The sequence below is a fragment of the Felis catus genome, chromosome D2 (genome assembly GCF_018350175.1).
Source record: "Felis catus isolate Fca126 chromosome D2, F.catus_Fca126_mat1.0, whole genome shotgun sequence".
NCBI lineage: Eukaryota > Metazoa > Chordata > Mammalia > Carnivora > Felidae > Felis > Felis catus.
This window is the reverse complement of record NC_058378.1, coordinates 42,338,418-42,365,888: the sequence shown is the minus strand read 5'-3', so window position 1 is coordinate 42,365,888 and position 27,471 is coordinate 42,338,418. Positions and strand designations below refer to the sequence as shown.

Genomic DNA, 27,471 nt, shown 5'->3' with positions numbered 1-27,471 from the left:
ATTTCCTCAGCCAAATATCCAATTCCATCACCCACAAATACTAGTTTCCACAAAACCGTGCATGAACATAATTTAGCCCTGTTACTTGCCATTTTATGACAAGGGCTGCCTTTTCTGCCACTATTCTGTAATATGCTCTACATTTCCATCTGCAGTCTCATCAGAATGACTTTTTATCTTCTGTATTCCTACATTTTGTTCAGGATTACTTAGGTATTTTCTAAGAAGCTTGAAGCTTTCTCTGTAGCTCGCCTCTTTCTAAGCTTTTATCAGATGGTCCCTTAACGGTCCATTCATAGCAATGTAAGGTTTTTCTGGCATGCCCTTCAAAACTTTTCCAGCCTCTACCCACCATCAGTCTGTGAAAAATTGACATGGCTAGAGCCATTTCAAGATAGATTTAAGCCATTGCAGAGAAATTGCCTTGCCTGGCCTTGTTTGAACTGGGCCAGAACCTTTGGAATGGGTAAAACAGCAATTGTTTTACGAGCAAATGTTCCTAAAAGTCAACAGGACAATGGGCACCCTGATCATGATACTGTGGGTTGTGGACTTTCTGAAAACCAGAGAGTTAATTAATGCATAGCAGAAATTGTTTCATTTGTTAACACCAATGTGGTAGTCATCAATGTGCAACAAAAAAGTGACTCAATCTGTCAGTTGACCATTTTTTTCTTTCTCTTATCCAAGTAATGGAATTGTCTCTCATCCTTTTCCTCGTAAATCCCATTTACTTTCATGCTGTAAGCAGGAAGACTATTGGAATATTTACCTGAATCTCTGTTCCCCAAATTGCAATTCTTTGATCTCTACTAAACTTGTTTTTCTCTCATTATGGCCCTTTATTTTCAGGATGATATATCCCAGAGCTGCCTCCATATTTTTAGGTATTTGTTACAGCAGCACCCAATTCTTGGTACTAATTTCTATGTCTGTTCAAGCTGCTATGACAAAAATACCATAAACTAGGTGGCTAATAAATAGAAATGAACAACTGACTCTTGATTTCGGCTCAGGTCATGATCTCATGGTCAAGATCTCACATTTGTGAGATTGAGCCCCGTGTTGGGCTCCACGCTGAGCATGGAGCCTGCTTGGGATTCTCTCTCCGTTTCTCTCTGCCCCTCCCCAGCTCACATGTGCTCTCTTGCTCTTTTTCTCTTTCTCTCAAAATATAAATAGAAATAAACTGAAATTTTTTTCTCACTATTTTGGAGTCTGGGAAGTCTAAAATCAAGAAGCCAGCAGATTTTATGTCTGATAAGAGCCTGCTTTGTGGTTCATAGATGGCTGTTTTCTCACTGTGTCCTTTCAATGTAGGAGGAGGCTGAAGAGCAATCTGGGGTCTCTCTTATGAGGATGCTAATCCCATTCAGGAGGACTCCATCTTCATGACCTAATCACCTCCCCCAAACCCTACCTCCTAATACCATCCATTAGGGGAGAGGATTTTAATACATAAATGCAGTGGCTGCGGGGGTGGGGGGCTTGAGTGTATAGCACTATGGTGTAAGAACTATTCTTTATTGTGCTCACCCCTTCAGGTTTTGATGCTTACTTCTTATGGCTATTGGTCCTTTTGAGCAGCCATCATTATTTTAATTAATATGAATGAGAAGCATTGGGGAAGCTGGTGGGGAAGGAGGATGACTGTAATTTAATAGGATGATCAGAGTGGCCTTAAAGGTAGGACTGAGGCCTTCCAGCAATAACATAGTTGGTATATTCAATAATCACTGAAGGATCTAGGGATGGTCTTTGCGATGTTTGATTTTCTCTTTGCTCTTAGGAAAATAAAAATACTGAATGGACATATCTTTGTTTACATTTTTTTACATAATTATTTCTTTTTAGGAAAAGATGAATCTGTAGAAGTGAAATTCCAGAGTTTAAAGGTATATGCATTTAAAATTTTGATACATATTCACAAACTGGCCCTCTGGGAAGAGGTAAATATTTTAGACACTCACCAGTACTGTTTTCCTATCTTTTAATTACAGAGTAGTATCAGTTTTCATTTTTGCCAAAAATAATAAGCCATAATGATAAGAATAGTTGACATTTATTGAGCACTGATTTTTTTCCAGATATGTCACTAAGTGCTTTATAAATATTAACAAAGTTAATCCTTCTATAAACACTACATGTTATTTGCGTTACTTCTACAGCATATATAAGGAAATTGAATTATACAGAGGAGTGAATCAGTATGATTCCAGAAGGGGACCATTAACTACTTAGCTATAACCAATTTAATTAAATGATGTCTTATTTTACTTTATCTTGATTTATCAGTGAGATTAAACTTTTTAAATAATAAGAAAAAATTTAAGTTTATTTTTGAGAGAGAAAGAGTGTGAGCAGGGGTGGGGAGAGCAGGAGATAGAGATAGAGATAGAGAGAGAGAACGAACTACAGAACTACAGATACAGAATGCAAAGCAAGCTCCAGGCTCTGAGCTGTCAGCACAGAGCCCTACGTGGGGCTCAAACTCACAAACCACAAGATCATGACCTGAGCCAATGTCAGATGCTTAACTGACTGAGCCACCCAGGCACCCCAAACTTTTAAAATATTTTAATTGGATATTTTCACTTCTATAAATTGTACTTCCAACTCATTTCCCAATATTCTGTTGAGAGGACTGTCCATTTCATACTGCTTCTAAGCTCTGTGCTATTTATCCCAGTTGCATTTTAAGTTGGTTACAATATCCATTGTTGGAGAAAAATATAGTTTGATATCATAAATTATCTGTCTTTAATCAGAAGCCATTTAATATTGACTGGGTATATATCTTTACAAACAGAAACAAAAGGTAGTATTTTTTAAAAATTCTGGTAATTTTAATTTAAGACAAATAAAATGAGAGAAAATAAAGCAAAATATTGAATACTAAGAAAATTCAAAAATCAAATGAAAAACTAAGTTGTCAGGTCTAAGAGTTTTTTCATTTAGATGCAGTATACACAGAGTGCACAGAACATGTGTGTCCAGTTTGATGAATGTTAACTGACACTGACACATTTACCACCCAGATCAAGATTTTATACATTCTCACAACTCTACAAGTTCCCCATGTGCTCTTCCCCAGAAAGTACCACCCTCTTCTGAATTCCGTGTCCATTAGGTTCATTCTGGTTGTGTGTTTGTTTTAATGAGGCATAATTTGCATATAGTAAGACAAATATATAGCTCATATGTACACACCCATGTAACCACTATCCAAATTAAAACAGAATATTTCCATCATCCTAGAAGTTCCTTCTTGTCCCTTCCCAATCAACATTTCCTTCCCAGGTAATCAACATTTTGACTTACTTCATCCTAATTAACAGTTTTACCTGTTTTTGAACTTCATGTGAATAGAACCATACAGGATATTCTCTTTTGGTCAGGCATCTTCATTCAATATGTGGTTGAGTGGGTCACTAGTTCTATTTTTTTTTAACTGTAATGTTCCATTACATAAATGTACTACAATTAATTATCCATTTTTTCTGTGTTGTACATTTGAGTTTCCGGTTTTTCATTTTTACGATACAGATGCTATGAACATTCTTATAAGTATTAAGAGTTTAATAAAGAGGCCAAAACAAAACTATCAAGGATAAAATCATCCCATTAAACCAGCAGCAATTAACTATAAAATTATAAAAGGGGTTCCAATTATAACTGAGCTAAATTATCTAAAATAATAAGGGCTGAACTTAATAAGAATTGTATTAGATCTTTGTAAAGGGAACTATAATATTTTATTGGGACAAATAAAGAAGTAGCATTGATAGAGCAAATCATGTACCCGGACACTTTGGCTAAATGTTGCAAAAATGTTTAGTGGTCCCAATTTACCTTATACAATGAGCACAATTGCACCTATAATCCAAATATAATTTTGGATTAAATATTTCTAAAATTCATCTGGAAAAACATCAGTGGGAGGTTTTGAAGAATATTTTATCAACAGTATTGACTTGGGGGGCATGGCTTAGTGTTACTGAATTTTCCGTATATAATGCAATGGAAGAAAATTGAGAATTGAAAAAGAAAACAACCAAAAATGCTTGATATAACATAATAAAGTAAATATTTCTATAATTAAGAAAGGACTCTTTAACAATGCTGCCTATAATTTTGGATATTAAGAAAGTTGAGCCTGAGTTTCAGCGGATACTTGGTCTTTGCCTCGTAACCAAATGGCATTGAGGGAGAACTACTAGGGCAAGGAGATGGTGAGGTTCTACAGCAAATTTATATATTTTTATACTGGTATTTTGAAGTGCTAACCATGGGCAGCAAATCCAGTAACCCATTAGAAAATCAAATCTTGATGAATGCAACACCTTCAGCCAAATCTTGATGAATGCAACACCTCAGATTTGCTGGGTGTATTAATAAGGGTAGGTTAGGCTGTGCATCAAAACCAAAAACATCAACATCTCAGTGGCTTGATGATGTCACAGTTTATTCCTCCATTTGCCCAAAGTCTGCTGCATGTCTGGGAGCTCTTGTAGAGTTCCTGTCCTTCATGTGGTACTCACATTCCAGCATGCTTTGACCTTTGAATGTCTGCATTGAACACAAGTTTCTGCAACTATTGAAATGAAGAAAAGAAAAATGGATAACAGTACCCCTGCTTATGCATGCTTTGGCTCAAATTTTGCTGACAAGACGCAGTCATGTGACCATTAAAAATTTTAAGAGTATGTAGCCAGAAGGTAATTTTCCAGTCATGAAAATTCCGCTGTCTTGGCCCACTTTTGTAGAGAGGGGATGGACTAAATACAAGCTTCCATGTCTCTGACTTTGCTCCCTCGTGACTTTTCTCCATAATGCCAGGGCTCAAATGGAGTCCAGCTCAGATGGGCGGGTTTTTGGTCCCTGTCTACTGCTTTACAAAGAATCTTTTTAGGGGCTTGTAGAACTGTGTGCCCTTCTACTGGGGGAGACAGAGTAGGTTGCCATGGCTCGCGAGAACCTTCTGATGAGCAGATTTTGCTCTTGCATCAGGGGGCTAAGCTCAGGTCCTACAAGCACTGGATCAAGGTTTTCCAGTGTGAGCCCCTCAGAGCAAGCTCAGAAGAGCTCAAAACGGATCAGGTGTAGCAGGGGATGGGTATGTATTTCCAAAAGGACTTGCCTACAGATCCTTGTACCATGAACTCACATAATGCTGGACATGAATTAAATGTATGACAAAAATATAGTCCAAAAGCAGCACTAATTCCCTAAGGATTCTGTCCATCTAAAAAATAACATGGGGCAAAAGAAACAGTTCTCCTTTTGTGTTGCATAACAGGGTGCATACACATGTTATTTGGTGAAGTATTTAGATGTTTTCATAAATTTCAAAGAAAATGGGTTTAGCATTAAGATCTCAAAATCTAAAATTTTAGATCCCTGATGAGATTAAAATGGCGCCATTAATTTAAGTGTGCATATTAAATATATTGCAGCTGAAAATTAGCCAAGTATAGAGGTGAGGGAGTTATATGCAGAGGAAAACTAAGCTTTCAGACCTGTTGTGAGGTCCTGGGATTCTAGTGAACCGTCAACCTGTTTCCTCACCTGTAAAACAGGTTAGTGGAGTCTGCAGATAGGACTTTAGGTGACATTTTATTAATGATTCACTCTGGCTGATTCTTAAAACTATAGGTTTAGAGTTTGGTAGCTAGGACTGGATTTGAATTCAAGCTCGCCAGGAAACTTTGAGAAAATCATTTGCCGCCTTTGAACCTGAGTTTCATTATTTGTAAAACAGAGATAATATCTCCTTCATATGATTCTTATGAAGATAAGTAAAATAATGCTTGTCAGTCATTGTACCACAGAGATCCTGGAATGCAACAGGGTTTTTGTTTTTAAATTTTTTAAATGTTTGTTTTTTTTTGAGAGAGTACGAGCAAGTGGGGGAGGAACAGAAAGAGGGAGAGAGAGAATCTGAAGCAGGCTTTGTGCTGACAGCAGACAGCCCGATGTGGGGTTCAAACTCACCAATCTGAGATCGTGCCCTGAGCCAAAGCTGGACACTTTACTTACTGAGCCACCCAGGTGCCCCCAGCAGATTTTCAATAGATATTTGTTCTCTTCTCTTCAATGATATATATTTTAAATGGGGGATTTTGTATATTGCTGTTGCTGTATTTGTTTTTTGATATTCTATGCCTAGCCGATGAAGTAATTAAAATTTTTATGAAGTGCACTTTGTGTGTAAGCATGCACACACATAAGCATACATACATGTGTGATTCTTTATTTCCTTTTTTTCTCCTAGCTTTGCCATTTCACTTTTGCGCAATTTACTTAACTGATTTTTCTGTTAATCTATTGCCATGTAACAAATTACTGCAAAATTTGGTGGCTTGAAAGAGGGGTCAGCAAACTATTGCCCATGGACCAAATCCAGCCCACAGCCTGTTATGTATGGCCCATAAGCTAGGATTGATTTTTGCCATTCTTAAAATGCTGAAAGAGAAAGAAAGAGAAGGAAAGAAAGAAAGAAAAAGGCGGGGGTGTGTTGTGGAGGCAATAATGCCAAACCTAAAATATCTGCTAGTTGGTTCTTGGCCTAAAATAATACAAATTTATTTTGCTTGCAGATCTGCTCTTTGGGCATGGTTTGGGGGGAGAGCTGATCTCTTCTTCACTGAATGTCAGCTGGGAAGTCTTAGCAGAGGCTAGAGGATCTGGTTCACTCACCTGGCTGGCATGTTGGTGCTTGCTCCTGACTGGGATCTTAGTTGGGCCCAAGGGCCAAGGAGTTCAGTTTGTCTCCATATGGTCTGGGCTTTCTCCTAGCATGGTGACTTGGTTCTCAGGGTAAGTACATTAAGACAGAGCCAGGCGGGACCTTTACTAGCTTCAGCAGTCACATAAGCTACTAGTCAAGCAGTCACAAAAGCCAGTAACACATGGTCTCAGTCCACTACCAGATGCGTGGCTGCAGACACAGAGGCAGTAGTTTCATAGGAACCTAAACTTTTGTTCTCACCTCCATCAAAATTAAGACCCAATTCCTATAACAATTCCCTTATTTCATAGTACTTACAGAGGCTTTGCTTTACCAATTGATCTCTGGTTGATCAGTTATTAGTATCAGAAATGGTTTGAGGGGGACAGAACCTTAGAGATTGGATTTGTTCTGTTACCTAAGTTTAGAGGGATTAATGACCCTAATACCAGTAGTATATATATTAGTAGCCTAATGCATGTTGTGGCAGATAGTTACTTAAATTGTCACCTGTGGTCAACAGGAATTAAGTGCTAATAAGCTTAATGCCATAGAGTGTTTCATGGAAATGGAACACTGGGACTAAAGGTTTGTTTGGATGTCTCTAAGTTACTGAAAAATGTGTGCAAAGAAAATTTTGAGTACAGGACTTTAAATTCTCACCTCAAATTCTGGGTAATAAACCAGAAAGAAACTTTATCTCTGCTGACCACAAGACTGAAGTCTGTGAGAAATAAACCCAAAGACTAAACCTGTGGGTTGCCAGATTACAGATTAAATGAATTCACATTCCTGGAAGCTCTCTTTTGTTAAAGTTAAGACACTGATTGTAAAGGGGCGGGACCTTGTAAATTGGAAGGATAACATCTGGGTAGATTCTTATCAAGCTAAAGACCTTGATCTTTCATATTTTGCTGAACTTCCTTTGCCAATAGAATCCACCTTCCCTCCCTTGTTTGAGAAAAACCTAAATGGCCTTTCCTGGAGTTGTCTTGAGAGAAATTCCTGATACTACCTCCAATGCCTCTCTTAGAAATGTTGTTCCTAGACTTATAGCCGAGCTTAATCCCCAACAGGTCCTAGAGATCAAGTACAAAATGTGTTGAAAAGAGGTGGAATAAATGTAACTATGTTGGGCTGAGCTTATTAATATTGGAGTCCTTAGGAGAGGTTCTTAAGGGATTATTCTAGTGCAGTCAGCTGGCTCTAACAATGTACTTGGTTGGTTGATTGAAACATGAACCTAAATGTGGTCTACAGTGACTAAAGGTGAGATGCCAAAATTTGCCTGATCTTGTAGAGGAAAGCATCCAAGGGCTAAGGGAATCTGAAATGCTAGAGTGAATTTACTATGGAAGATCTGCTCATCCATTTCTAACTATGTCCCACAGAAAGATGCAGAGGACATGCCACTTACCAAGCCTTAAAAAGTACATTGGTAGGGGAGCACTGTCATTCTTGAAGTGGTCTATAGTGGTCATTCTTCTGGCCAAGAATGACAGTGGGAGCTTATCCTATGGAATAGGGTTCCCCGAACTCAATGAGAATCATGGTAGCTCAGAGTGGCAGGGACCAAATGGTTTCATTTAAGTATCAGAAACTCTGACCACAAAAATACTGAACCAAACAAGTAGTAAAATGGAGTAACTATGTATACAGTTGCATTAAATGTAAAGAGACTAAAAAGGCAATAAAGGAGAATTTTTTAGGTTGGATAAAAAGGCAAGGTCTTCCAACCGTGTATTTTCAACAGGAGACACAGTTATAAAGACTAGATAGGGCACTGGGGTGTCTCAGTTGGTTAAGTGACTGACTCTTAATTTCAGCTCAGGTCTTCTCTCATGGTTTGTGAGACTGATTCCCACATCAGGCTCTGTGCTGGCAGCACGGAGTCTGCTTAGATTCTCCATCTCCCTCTCTGCCTGCCCCTCCCTCCCTCCCTCCCTCCCTCCCTCTCTCTCTCTCTCTCTCTCTCTCTAAATAAATAAACTTAAAAAAAAAGACTAGAAAATCTGAAATTAAATGTGGGAAAATATATACCATAAAAACTGTAAGCATAGTAAAATGGGAGTAGCTAGATTAATATTAAATAAAATAGACTTCAGGAAAAGCAATACTTTTAGACTTAAAAATGATACTACATAATGCTAAGACAGTCAAATTTCAAAATGCATGAAGTAAAACTAGCAAAACAGAACAGATAGTCAAGCCTATAATTATTGTTGGTGATATTAATCTCCTCTTTCAGTAGCCAGAGTATGAACAACTTTTGAACTAATTGCTATTTGTAAAACTACACAAAACAATTGCAGAATACCTATCCTTTTTAAGTGCCCACAGGTTTCTCAAAGAAAGCCGTAGGATGGTGATTGAGTAGGTATTAATTTTTAGGGTTTAAAATCTTATAGTTTCTTCTCTTAGAATGAAATGAAAAATAAATATCAGTATGAAATGTAGGACATCCCATGTAGTTTGTAATTAACCTTACTCTTCTAATCACATGAATCAGAAAAGAAATCACAAATTTATTTTTAAAAGATTTGAGCTGAGTAAAAAAGAAAGTACAATATAGCAAAATTTGAGGCATTCAGCTATAACAGTGCTAGAGGAGAACTTATAACTTGAAATGCTTTTTTAGTTTTTTTTGGAAAAGAAGAAGGCTTAAAGTCATTTTTTCACTTAAGAACCTAGAAAAAAATTATCGTAGAATACATAAAATGAAAGAAAGAAAGATGAGAGCAGAAATAATAAAATGGGTGACATAAGAGAAAATTAAAGTCCAGACTGGTCTTTAGGAAAGTGAAAACAATTGATGTAACTCCAGATTAATCAGAGGACACATACACCTGCATGCACATGTGCACACACAGAGAAAATTATCAACCTGAGAAAGGAAAAAAGACTACCATTATAAATCCTACCAATATTAAAAGGATAATAAGAAAGTATTACAAGCAGTTGTATGCTAAGATATTAACAATTTGGATGAAATAGCCAAGTTCTGACAATAGAAACAAAAGCACAACATACCAGGTAGGCTTAATTCTAGCATTACAAGTTTAGTTTAGCAGTTGCACATCAATCTAATGTAATCCCCACTGCAAAGATTTCAGCAGTGATGGATAAGCAGAGGGCCCACCAACTTCACAGACTACAGTTAGACTGTGCAAAAATATGGGACAGCAGGGGAAAGAGTGTGCAGGCAAATATCAGGGTCCAAGATGCTTGCAGGCACAGGTCACCAGGGTCTCTATTATTTGTACAAGGATATGCTTAACGTAAGGATTAAGCCAACTAAAATTTGTGCAGTGAAACGTGGCGGCAGGAAAATTTTATAAACATTCCAGCAGAGAGTTTTATGGAACTCTGACCATGTGGCCAAACAAGATTAGCTGATTATGTCAAATATACACCATTAATAAACAAACCAACTCCAGGTGTTGCTGGGGAAGTTTTAAATCTTAAACTTCACATAGTAAGTCATTACTGATTCCACTGCCCTTGGTCAAGAATCAGTGCCAAATTTCCAGGTACTCTTACGTGTATGCATTGTATCCTAAACCAGCTGTAAAATAGCTCTGCCCTCTATACCCACATTGTTATAAAGAAGGGAAACAACCTATTATCAGTGGAGGTAGAAAAAGCATTTGGAGACAGACTTTTATCAAAAATAATCTCTCTAAATGAGTAATAACAAAAATATAAGAATTGCAGTCATTTTAAACACAAACTTTCACGAGAGGTGTACAAATGCCCAATAATTATGTAGTAATGTATGTAATATTATTAGTAATCAGAAATGCAAATTAATATCACCTTAAGATAATACTTCATACCCCTTATGATGACTAAATTTTTAAAAGATGACAACCCCAATGTTAAATAGGAGGTGGAGCAAATTGAACATTCCTACATTGCTAGTAGGTCAGCAAAGTATTCAATCATTTTGGAAAACTTGTTTGACAATGTTTTTTTAAGGGAGCATGCACACATGCATGCATGGGGGAGGGACAGAGGGAGGGAGGGAGAGAGAGAGAGAGAGAGAGAGAGAGAGAGAGAGAGAGAGAGAGAGAGAGAGGGAGAGAGGGAGAGAGGGGGAGAAAGCATGGAGCCTGACATAGGGCTGGATTCTATGACCCTGGAATCATGATCTGAGCCAAAATCAGGAATGGACGCTCAACCAACTGAGCCATCCAAGAGTCCCTTGTTTGACATTTTCTTATAAAGGTAAACCTACATCTATTCTATAACCATTAATTCTAGGCATTTATTCAAAAGAAAAGAAAATATGTGTCTACAAATAGATTCGTATAAATATGTTTAAAGTAGATTTATTCATAATTGGAAATTGGGAGGAGGAGATCCAAATGCCCATTAACAGGACAGTGCATGAGGAATCTATGGTGTGTTAACCTACTACCAGAGGTTGAACTATTGAAATATATTACAGCCTGAATGAGTCTCCAAATTAAGTCAAGTAAAAGAAACTAGATACAAAGAGGTCTATATACATAGTACACACAATGTTGTATATTGCATTTACATGAAATTAGAGGCAAAACTAATCTACAGGATATGAACCAGCAAAGTGGTTGTCTAGGTTACATTAGGGTACTTTTTGATGTGTTCTATTGTTCCGTATCTCGATTGAGAAAATAGGTTATGTATTTGTCAGAATTCATTGAATTATGCACCTAAGGTCTGTGTCTTTTTCACTCTGTGCAAATTTAATTTTCAAAGAACAAACATTTTAAAAGATAATAAAATACAACACATTGAAAGAGAGACAACAAATAGTATATATACTATATGATTCTATTTGTCTGAAGTTTGAACCAAGCAGAATTTATGGGCTTAGAAATCAGAACAACAGTTGTCTCTAGGGATTGGAGAAGTACAGGAAAATATCAGGGAGCTTTCTGATATGTTAGAAAAAAAATGTTCAGTATTTCAATTCTGATGGTAGTTATATGGATAAGTACATTTGTTAATATTCATCAAAGTGCACACTTAAGATCTGTGACTTTCAGGGGTATTAATTTAACCACAATAAAAAGACATGTTAACCTTAAGCATATATTGCAAAAGAGAAAGTCTTAAAATCATTGTTCTGTATATTGATCTCAAGGAGCCAAAGAACAGCAAATTAAATTCAAATAATGTACAAAGAAGAAAGCAAAGCAGATAAGAGCAAGAATTAATGATACAGAAAGCAACCTACAGCAGAGGGAGTGAAGAAAATCAATGGTGTCTTCTTGGAAGGAAAAAAAAATTGACAAACTCCTGCAAAAATTGATAAGAAATAATGAGAGAAGGTAAACCCTCAATATCAGGTATAAAAAGGAGCATCCGTATAGATTGTCCAGGCATTAAAAACTTGTAACAGCATTATTAAAATAACTTTTTAAATCCAAATACAATAAACACATCCCTAGGAAATACTATTTGTAAAAAGTGACACAAGAAGAAAAAGATACTTTAATAGTTTATATAAACTATATAAAATTCTAAAATAGAAACTCTAATTTGAAAACATTCCTACAAAGAAATTTCTATTTCCACGTAGTTTTATTAGTGACTTTTTCCAAATATGTAAGGAAGGCATACTACTCAAATGTGTATAAACTCTAATAAAATGAAAGAGAACCCACTTATGAACTTATTTTATAAAGTCTGAATAACCTTGTATAACAGCATGAAAATATTAGAATGAAGAAGACAAAAACGTCTCTCTCACATAGAAATATCTAAAATCCTAAACAAAAGCAGATAATTAGTGCAACATTATGAACGATTGCATATAGTAAGGCCAAGTATGCTCAGGGTGACTAACTTAGCAATTTTCCAGGAATGCAAAGTTGGTTTAACATGTCAAAAATAAATCCACATATTTCACGTTAAGTGAACTCCTACAAATCAATAAAAAAATAGAAAATCCAATCTAAAATATACAAAAATAAATAAAAGTAGACAAAAACTTGATCAGCTACTTCACAAAGAGGATATCCAAGTGAAAGGGACATACCTGTTTGAAAAGTAGCTCTACTTCATTTTTTAACAGGAAAATGCAAATTAAAAAGAAAATTTGCAGTGTACACACAATTTCTAAAATGTACAAAAGGACATCCTTAGGGTGTGTAGTTGCATGAGTTTTAACACAGGGTGGGAGCTTTATGTAAAGTGTACAGCTTTGGAAAACTAATTCTCTGTACCTACTGAAGCTAACTGTATGTTGAGCATATCCTGTGACCCATCAATTCTATTCCTAAGTATCTAACCAATGTTCATAAATATATTCATTAAGAGACATGTAAAGAAATATTCATCACAGTACTATTTACAATAGTCCCCAAACGAAAACAACTCAAATGTCCATCATTAATGGAAAGAGAAAAGAATGGTGGTATACTTATATAATAGAATATTAGTTAACAATGAAAACAACTGTTGCTGTGTGCAACGAGTTTACTTTTAGGAAAAGAAATCAGACACAAAGTGTTTTCTGTATGCTTCCATTTTATTAAATATATAAACAGAAAAAATCTATGGTTACTAAAGATCAAAATAGTGGCTCATGTCGAATCTAAAAACAAATGAGTAAACAAATAAAAGCTGAATCACACCAATAGAGAACAAACTGATGGTTGCCAGAGTGAAGGGGAGTGGTGGGCAAAATGGGGAAAGGGGAGAGAGACAAGCTTCCAGTTATGGAATAAATAACTCATGGGAATGAAAGACCCATAGGTAATGTAGTCAATGATACTGTACTAGCGTTGTATGATGACAGGTGGTAGCTACACTTGAGGTGAGCACAGCATAACGTATAGAGAAGTTGAACTACTATGTTGTACATGTGAAACTAATGCAACATTGTATGCAACTCAAAAAATTATACAAAGCTCAACCTCCCAACCCCCCAAAGTAGTGGTTATCTTTGGGAACATCAGTAGCAAGGAAAAAGCACAAAAAGGACTTTAGGGGCACTCATATATCTTGAGTTGGATGGGTGATCCAGATATCTAGATCTTGATCTGCATGGTAATGAGCATTAAAAAAAAAACTCTTCTAGGTATGTAAGTATAATGTGTGCCATTTTCTATATGCTTGGTGTATTTCAGTAAAAATAGTTTTACAAATAAGAACAATGATGTGAAAGTGCCCATGAATTACAAGTTCCCAGTTACATTTGGGATATTCCAGCAATAATGCATTCTTTTGGACCTTTGCTGCTATGCTGTAGGAAGAGTGTATTTGAATCCTAGAATCCAATTGTTACATTTCAAAGATACTGTGGTTATAATACACAAAGTCATCTCAGCAATCCTGGGTTCCTTCTCTTTAATACCTTTAGCAATGGCTGTTTTTAAATTTAGAATAGAAAAGATGCAAAGCATCTTCCAGTTTTTTCCTAGCCATCAGGAAAGACAGATCTTTCAGTTTAAGGAAACAAAATTTAATTTTCCTCTTCAAATCATTTGTTTTTGTTTTCTCTTTGGAATTCACTACAAAATGCTGTTTTCATGCCAATTTGCCAAATAATGATTATTATAGAATTATTTTTTGTTATTGTTTTTTGTTTTTGCAAATCCTGGTAAAGTACTGTAGGGAGGTCCAATATGTTAAGAGAGAACACTAGAGAATCGCTAAGGAAGAGGAATGCCTTTTTATGGGGAGAGGGGCATGGACATGTGAAAAGACATCCCTGAGCTGGCAACAACTCGCTCTTTAGGATGAACTAAATTTCAACAGGTAGAGAATGGCAGGGAGTATCCCAGGCGTGGGAGCCAAGTAGGAATTGGTGGGGGGGAGTCAGAAATCCCAGGGTTCTGAAGCTGCTGAAAGGAAAGAATGCAGTAGAGGGCAAGGAGGGTGGGAAAAGTGACAAGGTAAGAAAGTTTGGCTGGGATCAACTTGAGGAAGGCATGAATGTCGAGCCAAATTATTTGGACTTTTTTTTTGTTTTTGTTTTTAATCTGGGGAGGGGGAGTCATCATAGAATACATTTGAAGACACAGCAGACATGTGAAAATACCTGAGATTGATTGATTTATAAATATGAAATTTATTATCAAATTGGTTTCCATACAACACCCAGTGCTCATCCCAAAAGGTACCCTCCTCTCCCTCCCACCCCCCATCAACCCTCAGTTTGTTCTCAGTTTTTAAGAGTCTCTTATGTTTTGGCTCCCTCCCTCTCTAGCCTTGTTTTTTTTCTTCCCCTCCCCCATGGTCTTCTGGTAAGTTTCTCAGGATCCACATAATTTACCATTAGCAGCTCTGTATTTAAAATGTTTACATTTATCTCATGAAGAAAGCCCAATCTGGTGTTTTGGATTTTTCTTTTTATGGTTATTTTGAGAGAGAGAGCGAGCACGATTTGGGGAGAACTAGAGAGGGAGAGCAAATCCCAACTAGGCTCCTTCTGTCAGCATGGAGCCTGAGGTGGGGCTCCACTTTCTGAACAAGGAAATCATGACTTGAGCCTGAGCTGAAATCCAGAGTCAGAAGCTTAAGTGACTGAGTCACCCAGGTGCTCTCAGTGTTTTGGAATCTGAAATCACAGTGACTACGTGACTAAACAACCACTTATAAAGATATTAAGCATTAAGAAATTGGGAAGGAATGCAAACTAATAATTTTAACATGGCTCTAATAGTTTATAATCATTCTTCCTTGACTTAAGGTTTCTAGTACAATGTTTTCCTAAATTATTTCCACAAGTATATTTGTATAGAATAGCTTTTACATTTACAATCCAAGTTTGTTTAACGGGCGTGGGTTATAATGTTAAAATCAATGGATACTGATTGTCCAAGCAGAGTTTCCAAAGTTTTTGGAAGTAAATTTACTCATCATCTTGTTTTGACACTCTACCTTCCCTGGAGTTTACAGCTGTTTTCAAGAGAGGAGGAGTTGCCCTACAGTGTTGTTTTGTGGTTGTTGTTTTCAACAGACCATTTGTAAGTCCTTAACCATACACTATGGATGTGATGGTTGCTGGTGATACAATAAGGAGTAAGTCATGAATCTTGACCTGTCTTCTTTGGTTCCTTACTAAAATCTGTTTTTGTTTCCCTGCCAATGCTTTCTTGTCCTAATGTCCTCAATGCTTGTATCTTGGCCTTCCCGTCTTATGCTAGTAAACCATCTACTCTAAATAAACACAACTTTCTAGTTATCTTCCTTTTTCTAGGCAATTGATGAAAATTAGAATCACTCCATTCATGACCATTGCTTTCCACTTAATTCCTTCTCCCAAGGTTGTTTCCGGGCTTCACATTCCTCAAAATTCTGATCCTCCTAACTTCTTCCTAATTCTCAGATGGGAGACTGAAGCCATTGATGGAACCTTCCTCAATTTTAAGCCATAGACCTGTAAAACCAACCTCTATATGCACCAATTCTCTCTCCCTCTCTCTCTGAGGAGATAGCCATCCTTCTATTTATGGCTACTCCATCGGGCATCTTGTTTCCAAGTCCCTGCTCCCTCCCTTCTCAGGAAACTTCACCTATATTATCCCATGTCATCCTTTTTGTATCTACACTCTGTTATATCATGGCAGATGGCAATATAAAACCAAGCCAAAGCAAAGTATCTAGAGTCCACTCCCTACTTTAGCTGTGTTCTACCTTTCCCCTTATTTTTAAAAATAAAAATTGTCTTATAGGTTCTTTAACATGATGTTTTGGGGGCTTAAAATTTTTTTCAGCTTTATTGAACTTCAGTTGACAAATAACACAACATGATTTTTTGGTATAAATAGTGAAATTATTATTACAGTTAAGCTAATTAACATATCCGTCTCTCACCTCACATAGTTACTTTTTTTTTTTTTTTTTGGTGTGTCCAGAGCCCCTGACATCTACTGTCTTAGAAAGTTTCCAGCATAAGATAAAATATTATTAATTATAGTTATGTGGCGTATACTAGATCTCTAGGGCTTTTAAATCCTACATAGATGCAACTTTGTACCCTTTGGCCAACATCTCATTTCCCCCACCTCCCCACTCCTGAGGTGTTCTACTCTCTGTTTCTATAATTTGACTTTTTTAGGTTCCACATATGAGACCATATAGTAGTTTTCTTCCTGTGCCTGGCTTATTTTGTTCAGCATAATGTCTTCCATGTTTATCTGTAATGTCACAAATGACAGGCTCTCCTCCTTTATTAAAGGGTGATATATAGGGTGTCTGGGTGGCTCAGTTTGTTAAGCATCGGACTTTGGTTCAGGTCATCTCGTGGTTCTTGAGTTTGAGTCATACATCGGGCTCTTTGCTATCAGCATGGGAGCCTGCTTTAGATCCTCTGTTCCCTTCTCTCTCTGCCTTTCCCCCACTTGTGCGTGTGTGCTCTCTCTTAAAATAATCATTTAAGAAAAAGAGTTATATGTATACATGTACATATTATATATATGTGTGTGTCCATCCACTGATGAATATCAAATCATCATCAGTGGATGGACACTTAGGTTGTTTCCATGTCTTGGCTATTGTGAATAATGCTGAAATGCTCCAGTGAACATGGCAACACAGACATCTATTCAAGGTACTGATTTCATTTCCTTTAGTTAAAAACCTGGAAGTGGAATTGCTAGATCATATGGTAGCTCTAGTTTTAACTTTTCAAAAAATCTCCATAATGACTATATCAATTTACATTCCCACCAAACAGTACACAAGGATTCTCTTTTCTCCATATCTTCGCCAACCCTTGTTGTATGTTGTCTTTTTGATAACAGCTATCTTAAAAGATGTGAGGTGTATCTTACTGTGGTTTTGATTTGTATTTCCTTGACCATTAGTGATGTTGAGCACCTTTTCGTATGCCTGTTAGCCATTTGTATGTCTTTTTTGGAAAAATGCCTATTTAGGCAATTTGCCCATTTTTCAATCCGGCTATTTGGGGATTTTTGCCATCAAGTTGTTTGGTTTCCTAACCTACTTTTGTTATTAACCCCTTTATCAGTTACATGGTTTGCAAATCTTTTCTCCCTTTCCATAGATTGCCTTTGCATTTTGTTGATACTTTTCTTTGCTATGAAGAAGCTTTTTAGTGTGGTGTAGTACCACATTTATTTTTGCTTTAGATGTCTATGCTTTGTGTGTCATATTCAAAAAAATCATTGCCAAAACGAATACCAAGGAATGTTTTTCCTTAGGTTTTATTCCAGAAGTGTTATGGCTTTAGGTCTTATTTTTAAGCCTTCAATCCATTTTGAGTTGGTTTTTATTTATGGTGCAACATATGGTCCAATATTAATCTTTTGAATGTGGATATCTAGTTTTCCCACACCATTAAAAAAATTTTTTTTAATGTTTGTTTATTTTGGTGAGAGAGAGTGTGAGCAGGGGAGGGGTGGAGAGAGAGGGAGACACAAAATCCAAAGCAGGCTCCAGGCTCTGAGCGCTCAGCACAGAAGCTGATGTGGGGCTCCAGCTCACGAGCCATGAGATCATGACCTGAGCCTAAGTCGGATGCTTAACTGACTGAGCCACCCAGGTGCCCTTGCCAACAACATTTATTGAGTAGACCATTCTTTTTTTCATTGTGTATTCTTGGAGTCCTTGTGGAATATTGTTTGAGCATATATGCTTGGCCTTATTTCTGGGCTTTTTTATTCCTCTAGTGAACATGTCTGTTTTTGTGCCAGTACCATACTGCTTAATTACTATCACTTTGTAATATCATTGGAAATCAGAAAGTTTGTTGCCTTCAGCTTTGTTCTTTCTCAGATTGCTTTGGTTATTCAGAGGTTTTTTTTTTTTTTAATGGTTTATGTAAATTTTAGGATTGTTTTTTTCTTTCTATGAAAAATGCCATTGGAATTTTAACAAAGATTGCGTTGATTCCATAGATCACTTTGAGTAGTATGAACATTTTAACAGTTAATTCTTTCAGTTTATGAAAATAGGATATCTTTCCATTTATTTGTGTCTTCTTCAATTTCTTTTGTCAGTGTCCTATAGTTTTCAGTATACAGACTTTTCACCTTCTTGGTTAAGTTTATCCCTATTTATGTTCCTAAATATTTTCTTCCTTTTTTGAAGCTATTGTATTGTCTCCTTGATTTCCTTTTGGTAAGGTCGCAGGATACAAAATCCACGTACAGAAAGTAGTAGTGATTCCTTTTACCAACAACAATCTTGCTGAAAAGGATATTTTTCTCCTTATATTCATTCTCCAATTTATCAGAAGAGGGAGGTATGGGTTTTCTCAATTTCCCCTCACACTTAACACTTTCTAGTTTGACCTATGCCTGTATTTCATCAAAGTTCTCCTTTGAGATCAGCAGTGACCTGCATGAGCCAATTCCAGTGGGTTTCCGTTTTTGTTTTACTTAATCATTCAAGGAATTCCACAAATTGAATATGATCCATTTCTTGACACTTGTTTGAAAAATCACTCTCTTGTCTTTCTTGTATTACTCTAGGCTCTCCCCAGATACTTTAACCAGCTCAGCCTACCCTACTTGAGTTTTGAATGTGAGAGCTCTTCAGGCTCTAGTCTTAGGCTTAGAGTCTTAGTCTAATCTCTTGTCATTCTGCTTCGTTTCTCCTGGATTTAAGGCAGCAAGTGGTAAATTACATGCTGTTATTCCCCAGCTTTTATCACTAGCCCACACTTGTTCTTTGAACAGCTTATTCTTGTAACCAAATACTTTCTTGACATCTTAGAGATCTAACAAGAGTCTCAAATTGATTATGTTGCAAACCAAACTCATGATTTTGTTCCTCAATTTTGGTCATTCTCCTGCATCCCCTTCTTATGGATGTCATCACTAAATCCATCTTCCCCTCATTCACAGTATCCAGAATCTGAACAACTCTACGCCCTGAATATCTTTTGGAATCACTGAGTTAATGAGTTCAGTGTTACAGTGGTACCTAATGGCCTAAAGACTGTGTAGATACTGTTGCCTGGGGCAGGAAATAAAATGTGGTGAAATCTGGCTTTGAAGTAAGGAAAATCTGATTTTTTTTTAACTTCAGTTTTTAAATTAGACATTTCCTCAGGTTTGTTTGTTTGTATGTTCGTTTTGGCAATGAAGTGGCTCAGTCCCTGGATTGCAATCCAGTTTTTGTATTGCGTGGCTCTGGGGATCAGTTCATTGTGTTGTTTTTTGTTAAAGTTACTGACATTTTAGACTCTCTCATAGTAGAGAAATAAATGATAGTTGACCCTCATGTAAAATTCTGGATCAGAAACATCATGAACCCAAAGAAAGGTAGGTACAGGGAAATAGTTTCCAGGCAAACATCATATACTTATTTTAAGGAATGATGTGTCAATGACATTTCGAATTATCTGACAGTTTAGTAGCTTATAAAGACCTAAGCTCTGTGCTTCTGAAAGCTCTCTCCAAAGAACTATGTTCTTTGATCTGAATGGTTATACAGGTGAATCTTGTTTAATGATGTTTCCAGGGACATCACAAGTGCTGTTATATTCAAATCTTAAAAAGGAAAGCAATTGTAAGTTTACAGAATATGTGCACCATGGGTATTTTTATTCCTATCTCAAGTAATGTTTGTGGGACGTGATGTTTGCATGCTATTTTGTATGCATATTTGTAGCAAGAACTAGAACTACATTTAAAGCTACTTAAATGTAGCTTTAATTCCCACTTCAGCGTTCCCCTTCACAGTAAAATGCCTCAATGTAAAACTCTTAATGATTATAATAGAAATAGTCGTAATAGCTAACATTTATTGAAAGCTAGTATATGCAGGGTACTTTGCTAAATAGTTCACATATATTTGTTTAATTTCCACAGAACATGAATGAAATAGGTACTACTAATAGCTGAACTTTTTCCAGATGAGGAAACTTAGGCTTAGCAGGCAAAATAATGTCCCCAGCTTTTCGAAGTGACAAGTGACAGAGCCATGATTTGAAATCAGGTACAGTACACTGACTTCACAGTTTACAATCCTCACCTTTATCTTATTTTGCCCGCAGAGAATTTTCCATTGAAGGTGACATTTCTTCATCTCCCTATCTTCCCCTTAATCCTATCTGGTTCATATTCATACGACTCCACTAAACCTAAACTCCACCTAAACCTCCTGTCTTCAGAGTGACCTATGAGCTGCATGTTGCCAAATGCAGTCTTCCTCCTCAAATCCCTCAACTTGTCAGTACTGCAAAACACAAAATCTTCTTCTACAAGCCAGGTTCTTGCTTGACTTTTGTGATGTAGCACGCTATTTTGTTGTTCTTCTGTCTTCTTTGTTCACATTTCACCCCCTTTATCCAAATTCTGGATGTTGGAGTTTCCCAGGGAATGATGGTCTTCTCTTTGAAACCTCTCTTTTGGTGTAATCCACAGAGCTTATATAGCATCTGTATTCTGATAAATTCCAGAGCTATACTTTCAGCCTTTACTTCATCTAGATTTTCCATTCAAGTCCAACCAAAGTTTCCACTTAGAAATCTAATAGGCTTCTCAACTTTAATATGCCTAAGCAGAAATTTGGAATCCTGCTCGCCTTCCCTAAATTTGCTTAGTCTGCAGACTTCCCCCATCTCAATTATTGGAAACTAATTCCTTCATGTTGTTTAGGCCAAACTTAGAAATCTTCCTTGACTGCTATCCTTCATTTACCCCCTCCATCTGAAGTGTCAGGAAATCTTACTGGATTTCTATTCAGAATGAATTCGGCATGCGACAACACATTACCACCTCTTCTGGTATTGTCTTAACCCAAGTCAACATAACCTGTAATCTGAATGTCTGCAGTAGTGTTCAAACTGACTTCGTGCTTCCGAAACCTTACCGCCATTACACCATCTATTCTAAACACAGCATCTTGAGTTGTAAAAAGCAGGTCATATGAAGTCATTCCCTTACTCAGATTCTTCCAGTATTTCCTTGTCTTGCTCAGAGTACATGACAAAGTCCTTTGAATAACCCTGCATGATTTACAGCCTTCAAACCCCCTGACCTTGCCTTCTGTTATTTTCCCCTTTAGACCCTACTCCAGCTACATGAATCTATTTTCCTGCTGTGTCTTATGTGTGTCAAGCATGCCTGTGCCTTAGGGTCTTTGTGCTGGTTGTTTCCTCTTCCTCAGACGTCTTCATGCTATTTCCGTTTCTTCCTTTTAGTATTTGCTCAGGTTTTATCTTCTTAAAGAGGCCTGCCCTGGCGGTCCTGATTAAAAGTAACACTTGCATCCCCACCCACATCTCTTTAAATCTCCCCCTGCTGCTCTACTTTCCACAGTGCTTCTCAGCTCCTGACGCACCAGAGGATTTATTACTTTGTTTCTTCTCTGACTTCCGCTGTAGGAAAGTAAGCTCTACAAGGGCAGGGATTTTTAGCTGTTTTGTTCACTTCGTATTCCTGCCTAGAATAATATCTCACATATTGTAGCACCATATATATGTGTATGTATACGTGTATCAAAGACTAAATGAAGTCAAAGTAGAAGAAAAAAGTCAGGGCCAAGAAAAAAAATGTATAAATATGTCAACACTGTAAGCTCAAAGAGCATACTTAACATTTCTAAAGCAGTGCCACCAAAGATCTTAACTAGTTGCGTGTGTATATTTATCCTGTCTATGGGGATCATCACGATATAGCTAAGGAAGCGTCAGAGATGCGGTTTGAATGGGAGTCTGCACATGGTGTAGATTAGCCTAGAGGTAGGTGGATCCAGTATGTGATTGTACAGGTGGGATCCACAAGTGAGTCCTCTAAGGGGAAACACACTCATACATTCATGTGTGTGCGCGTGCGCGCGCACACACACACACACGATGCATACATTCCCATCCACACTCACAGCTCAAATAAAATCTGAGATAATGAGTCATTTCCAGGAAGAAGTGTGGCTTTGATCCACCACACTTGACTTGTCACAAATTAGTTCAATATTAGAAAAGAATTTGGACAAAGCTTTAACCTTCCTGGGGCTCTTAACTTTTTTATAAAAAAAGTTTTCTTAACTTTATTATAAAATGGCAATAACAGTGACACCAAAACCATTGAGAGCTTAGGAGGATGAAAATAGGTAGTGTGTATGAAATAATACTTATATTTTATCATGAGGAACCCTCTCTAGTTTTGGAATATCAGGCCAGTTGAAGGTTGGCAAATATCTCCTACTCCTTGATGGCATCCTCCATTTTCCAAGGCATACCACATCTCTGGAGCTGTGAGCTGTCCTTATCATACTCCTCAACAGTGTTCCTGAAGCCATTTCCATCCGTGGAAGTTGGCATATGAGGTGGGATACTTGCCTTCCTGAGGATGGGAGAATTCCCAACTTTACTACAATTCTAAGGTCTTATAATTTTAGAAAGATGTGTTTCAGGCAGGAGCACCATATTAAAACATCATTAAAAGCAGTTGTTAATAGATGCGCAGAGAGCTAGTGATGATTTTGTTCTGGAAGGACAAAGGACAGATCATACTGGCAAATCAGTTTTAGTATAGGCTGTTGGACAGTACATGGAGATGAACCCAGAAGATCATTTAATATTTAGCCTACAATGTTTTCACTTTGGTTTAATTTGATTCTGTTGTGAGGTATATAGTTATGAACAGTAAGTAGTAATTTATGTTCCCCCTCCCTTAGGGTCTTCCAGTGGGTCAAATAATTTAGTGTCTCATCAGATTAGAGAAAAAAGAGTAAAGGAAAATGGAAGTTCCTCATGTAAAGTAGCAACGTTGTTCTTCTGCTCTAATGGTAAAGCTACAGAAAGTGCAGTGTGGATCTCCTGGTGTCAGAGAACTGTGAGTTCTAATCCCGTCTCTGTGGTTATCATGTGGGTGATTTTATTTATGTTGGTTCATTTCTAAGATTCTTGGGGATTTGTTCCCTCTCAAGATGGGCTTTAATAATATAAGTTTCTGGGGCGCCTGGGTGGCGCAGTCGGTTAAGCGTCCGACTTCAGCCAGGTCACGATCTCGCGGTCCCTGAGTTCGAGCCCCACGTCAGGCTCTGGGCTGACGGCTCAGAGCCTGGAGCCTGTTTACGATTCTGTGTCTCCCTCTCTCTCTGCCCCTCCCCCGTTCATGCTCTGTCTCTCTCTGTCCCAAAAATAAATAAACATTGAAAAAAAAATTAAAAAAAAAAATATAAGTTTCACAAAAATTCTTATGGAGATTATATGAAGTATTGTATGTAAAAGTGCTCAACACGTGGCATAGGACTAAGTATTGCCTTTCCTTCTTACCCTTGGTCCTTTTTTCACTACCTATCCCTTAGCATTTTAATGAACCTGTGCCCATGATGACGTTTTTTATTCATGCGTTGCTTTTGAAGTATTTGGTGTTTGATTTCTGATTTTTTCTCTATGCTTCTGGCCCCCACTATATTGTGGGGATTGGGTAAGGCTCAGCTTTCCAGAACCCCTGAGTGGTAGGCTCCTGTTCAGGCTGATAACAGGACTCCCCTCCCAGCAAACACTGCTAGAAGAGTGACTCCTCGAGTACAAATCTAGCTTCTCTGCCTCCTTTACCACAGATGCTAATATTGCCTCTAATAGTTTTATTGTCCAGTTTTTGTAAGTAAACACCTAGAAACAAAGCGTGCCCTTGTTTAGGGAATAGGAGAAAAGTGAGTTCTTATTTTCCCACTTTGTTTTGTTTTCTAGGTTCCAGGGAAGCAAACGTTCATTTTCTATGGGTCTGGCTCCACCAGGAGGGGAGGCAGAGGGGAAGGTGGATGCTTGACTAGGGGGTGGGTGAACTTCTGTGCTGCCCTGAGTTAGACTTGATTTATACTCAATTATTATAGACAGCAAAAATGGAAAGAGAAAATAAAGCTGAAAAATTATGTGTGAACATTGAGGTTCCAGTAAGCAGGATGTATAGAGGCCTGATAAGACGGTACTGGTTCAGAGAAAAGGTTTAGAGTTGTTAACGAAAGCCAGGATTTGGGGGCCGAGCCCTGCATGTAAGAAAAGCTACAGAGATAAAATCTCAGAAACCTGTTTTATCATTTGGCTTGCTTTCACTAATTGAGTTGTGCTGTAAAAGTAGTATGATAGCCTGGCTTGGAGGGGCAGGTACAATTTAAACAGTCATGGCATAACTAACCTTTTATGAGGGAGAGGATTATGCTTAACATTAATTTATCCCTTCATTTACTCAGTGAATAAAACTGAGGCAGTAGAATCTAAGCTCCAGGAGATCAAGGACTCTGTTTTGTTTGCTTCTGTTTCCCCAACTTCTATAAAAGCGCTGGCAGAGAGCAGACACATATAAATTTCCTAAGAGAATTGATATGTTGGGGTGTTTTCCTAAGTAGAGAGAGGACTCTGTATCTAGGACTTGTACTATTCTCAACGTTTGTTTACTCCGGCATCAAACACATCCAGACAAGGTCATGCCCCACTCAGTACTGGCCACATTTTAGACCAAGGTCTTGACTGGGAGGACAAGCACATCATCTTCATTGAGGAGGGCTTAATGCTGTGGTTTAGTGATGATGTGTGACACTCTGGAAGTGGGGAGAGGCCAGGGCCCCTTGGCCACTGCTCAGCTGGAGGAAAAGGGCCTGCAGACCCTTTGTGTGTCATTGACAGTGTTGTTGAATGTTACAAATCAGAATGAAGGGTTGCAAAGAACAGCTCAGGAATTTACAGGGTCTGCCTGGAAATGAGACAGACTTTCAGCCGATTTATCACTGCACTCACTGTGCTTGCTTCAAGGCAGAGGGAACCATAAATACGGAGGATGGGAGTGAATCTGCAGTCTGAGCATTTTAATTCCAAGCAAGTAAATATGTGGACCTCATAGGGACCATTGTCTCCTGACAATTTCTTTCATTGTCATTTGTCATCTCTCTGGAAGTTGGTAGAAATGTAGGGTGTGGAAAGCACGGTACTGGGTCTGGAAGGGCAGAGCACCAAGAAGACTTGCTCATAAATTTCAGATTTATAAAAGCTAGCAAGAAAGATCTTCAAGCTCAACTTGCCTAGCCCTTGATTTCATTCAGGTAAAATTAGAACATCCAGGATATTTGCTTTGCTTCCACTCACGTGACTTAAAACTCTCCTTCCTTCTTAATTCCACATATTCATAGTGCTGTGCATAAGGTTCACTTTGATATCTGATCACAGTTTCTCTTGCTTTATTTTAGCGAGGATTTTTGAAAAGCATCAAATAAATTGCCAAACATCTCTCAGGGGAGGGAGGTGGAAAATACACACTTTTATTTATTTATTTTTATTTTTTTAAACTTTTTTTTAACATTTATTTATTTTTGAGACTGAGAGAGAGCATGAACAGGGGAGGGTCAGAGGAAGAGGGAGACATAGAATCTGAAACAGGCTCCAGGCTCTGAGCTGTCAGCACAGAGCCCGACGCGGGGCTCGAACCCACAGACCGTGAGATCATGACCTGAGCCGAAGCCAGATGCTTAACCAACTGAGCCACCCAGGTGCGCTGAAAATACACACCTTTAAAGTCAGCGATGAAGTCATCTCTTTTTGCCCCCCCCCACCTTTATTTTATTCAAACATAAAAATTAACTCTTATCATTTTCCAGGTAGTGTTTTGAAGACAGAGTTCTGTGATAAATCCAGTATGGTCTACAGGCTCCAAGTTTAGCTAGAGTAGCCTTTCAAGAGGAATGTACACAAAATCCAACAAAACTACAACATAATGCAGATGTAAATAGGGGTCTGTGGAAGGTCAGAGTAGCAAACTACTGACCACTGAGCCCTGGGGAGCTAGCAGGTGGAGAAGTAGCATTTTTTTTTTTTATATAGGTGAGTTGATGAGGTTGTTTTGACTTTGGGACAATTCGATGTGGCCAGTTTGAAGCTTCAAAATGCAAAAATGCTTTAAAAATATTACTGATCACAGTAGATGCCCCTAAATCTTGTATTTTCTGCTCTATCCCCGACCATATCCTTACATTTCTCCCTCAGGGGTGGGTAGTAGCAAAGACGAGGGTTAGAGGTTGAGGACAGGCTGCAACCCAGGGATAAGGTGCGGATTTTCATGCCTCTAACTATGGTACATCACATAATGTATGTAATACTGTATATACATTTTAACAGATTTATGAGAAATAATTTACATATCACAAAGTTCATCCATTTAAAGTGTTCAATTCAGTGGTTTTTAGTATATTTACAGAGATGTACAACTAACACCATAGTCTTTTACCGTAATTTCATCACCATAATTTTAGAACATTTTCATCACCTCGAAAAGAAATGTCATACCCATTAGCAGTCACATCATCTAACACACCCATATACAAAACACACACAGATATACACACATCCCCTTCCCCTCCTACCCTGAGCAACCAGTAATCTCTCTGTCTTGATAGCTTGTCTTATTCGGGATTCTTGTCGATGGTATCATGTCATATGATCTTTTGTGGTTGGCTTCTTTGACTTAGCCTGATGTTTTTGAGGTTCATCCATGCTGTCACGGGCGTCATCAGTACTTTATTATACTTTTTTTCCTTTTAAGAAAAATGCTGCTGTGAACCCTCATGTACTAGTTTGTGTGTGTGCATATGTTTTCATATCCCTTGGGTGTATACTTAGGAGTGGAATTAGTGTGTCCCATAGTAACTGCATGTTTAGCATTTGAAGATCTAAGTTGTTTTATCTATCTATCTATCTATCTATCTATCTATCTATCTATCTATCTATCTATCTATCTGAGAATGCAAGAGCATGAGCTGGGAGTGGCAAAGGGAGAGGGAGGGAGAATCCCAAGCAGGCTCCATATCCAGCAGAGCCCAACATAGGGCTCGATCCCATG

At 37.7% G+C, this 27,471-nt stretch overlaps 1 protein-coding gene and 1 long non-coding RNA gene across 4 annotated transcripts in view; both read left to right on the top strand.

Moving 5' to 3' along the window:
- LOC123381008 overlaps positions 1-27,471 on the top strand; it is a 789,636-nt gene that overhangs the window by 322,893 nt on the left and 439,272 nt on the right. The gene's annotated exons all lie outside the window — the stretch shown is intronic.
- LOC123381012 lies at positions 1,161-12,512 on the top strand. 2 transcript variants are annotated; one of them, XR_006587518.1, is made up of 3 exons: positions 1,161-1,895; positions 6,600-6,819; positions 11,859-12,512. It is a non-coding gene; the product is annotated as an uncharacterized LOC123381012 (long non-coding RNA). The 2 variants fall into 2 exon arrangements; XR_006587517.1 differs by lacking the exon at positions 1,161-1,895 and having other exon boundaries at positions 6,003-6,819.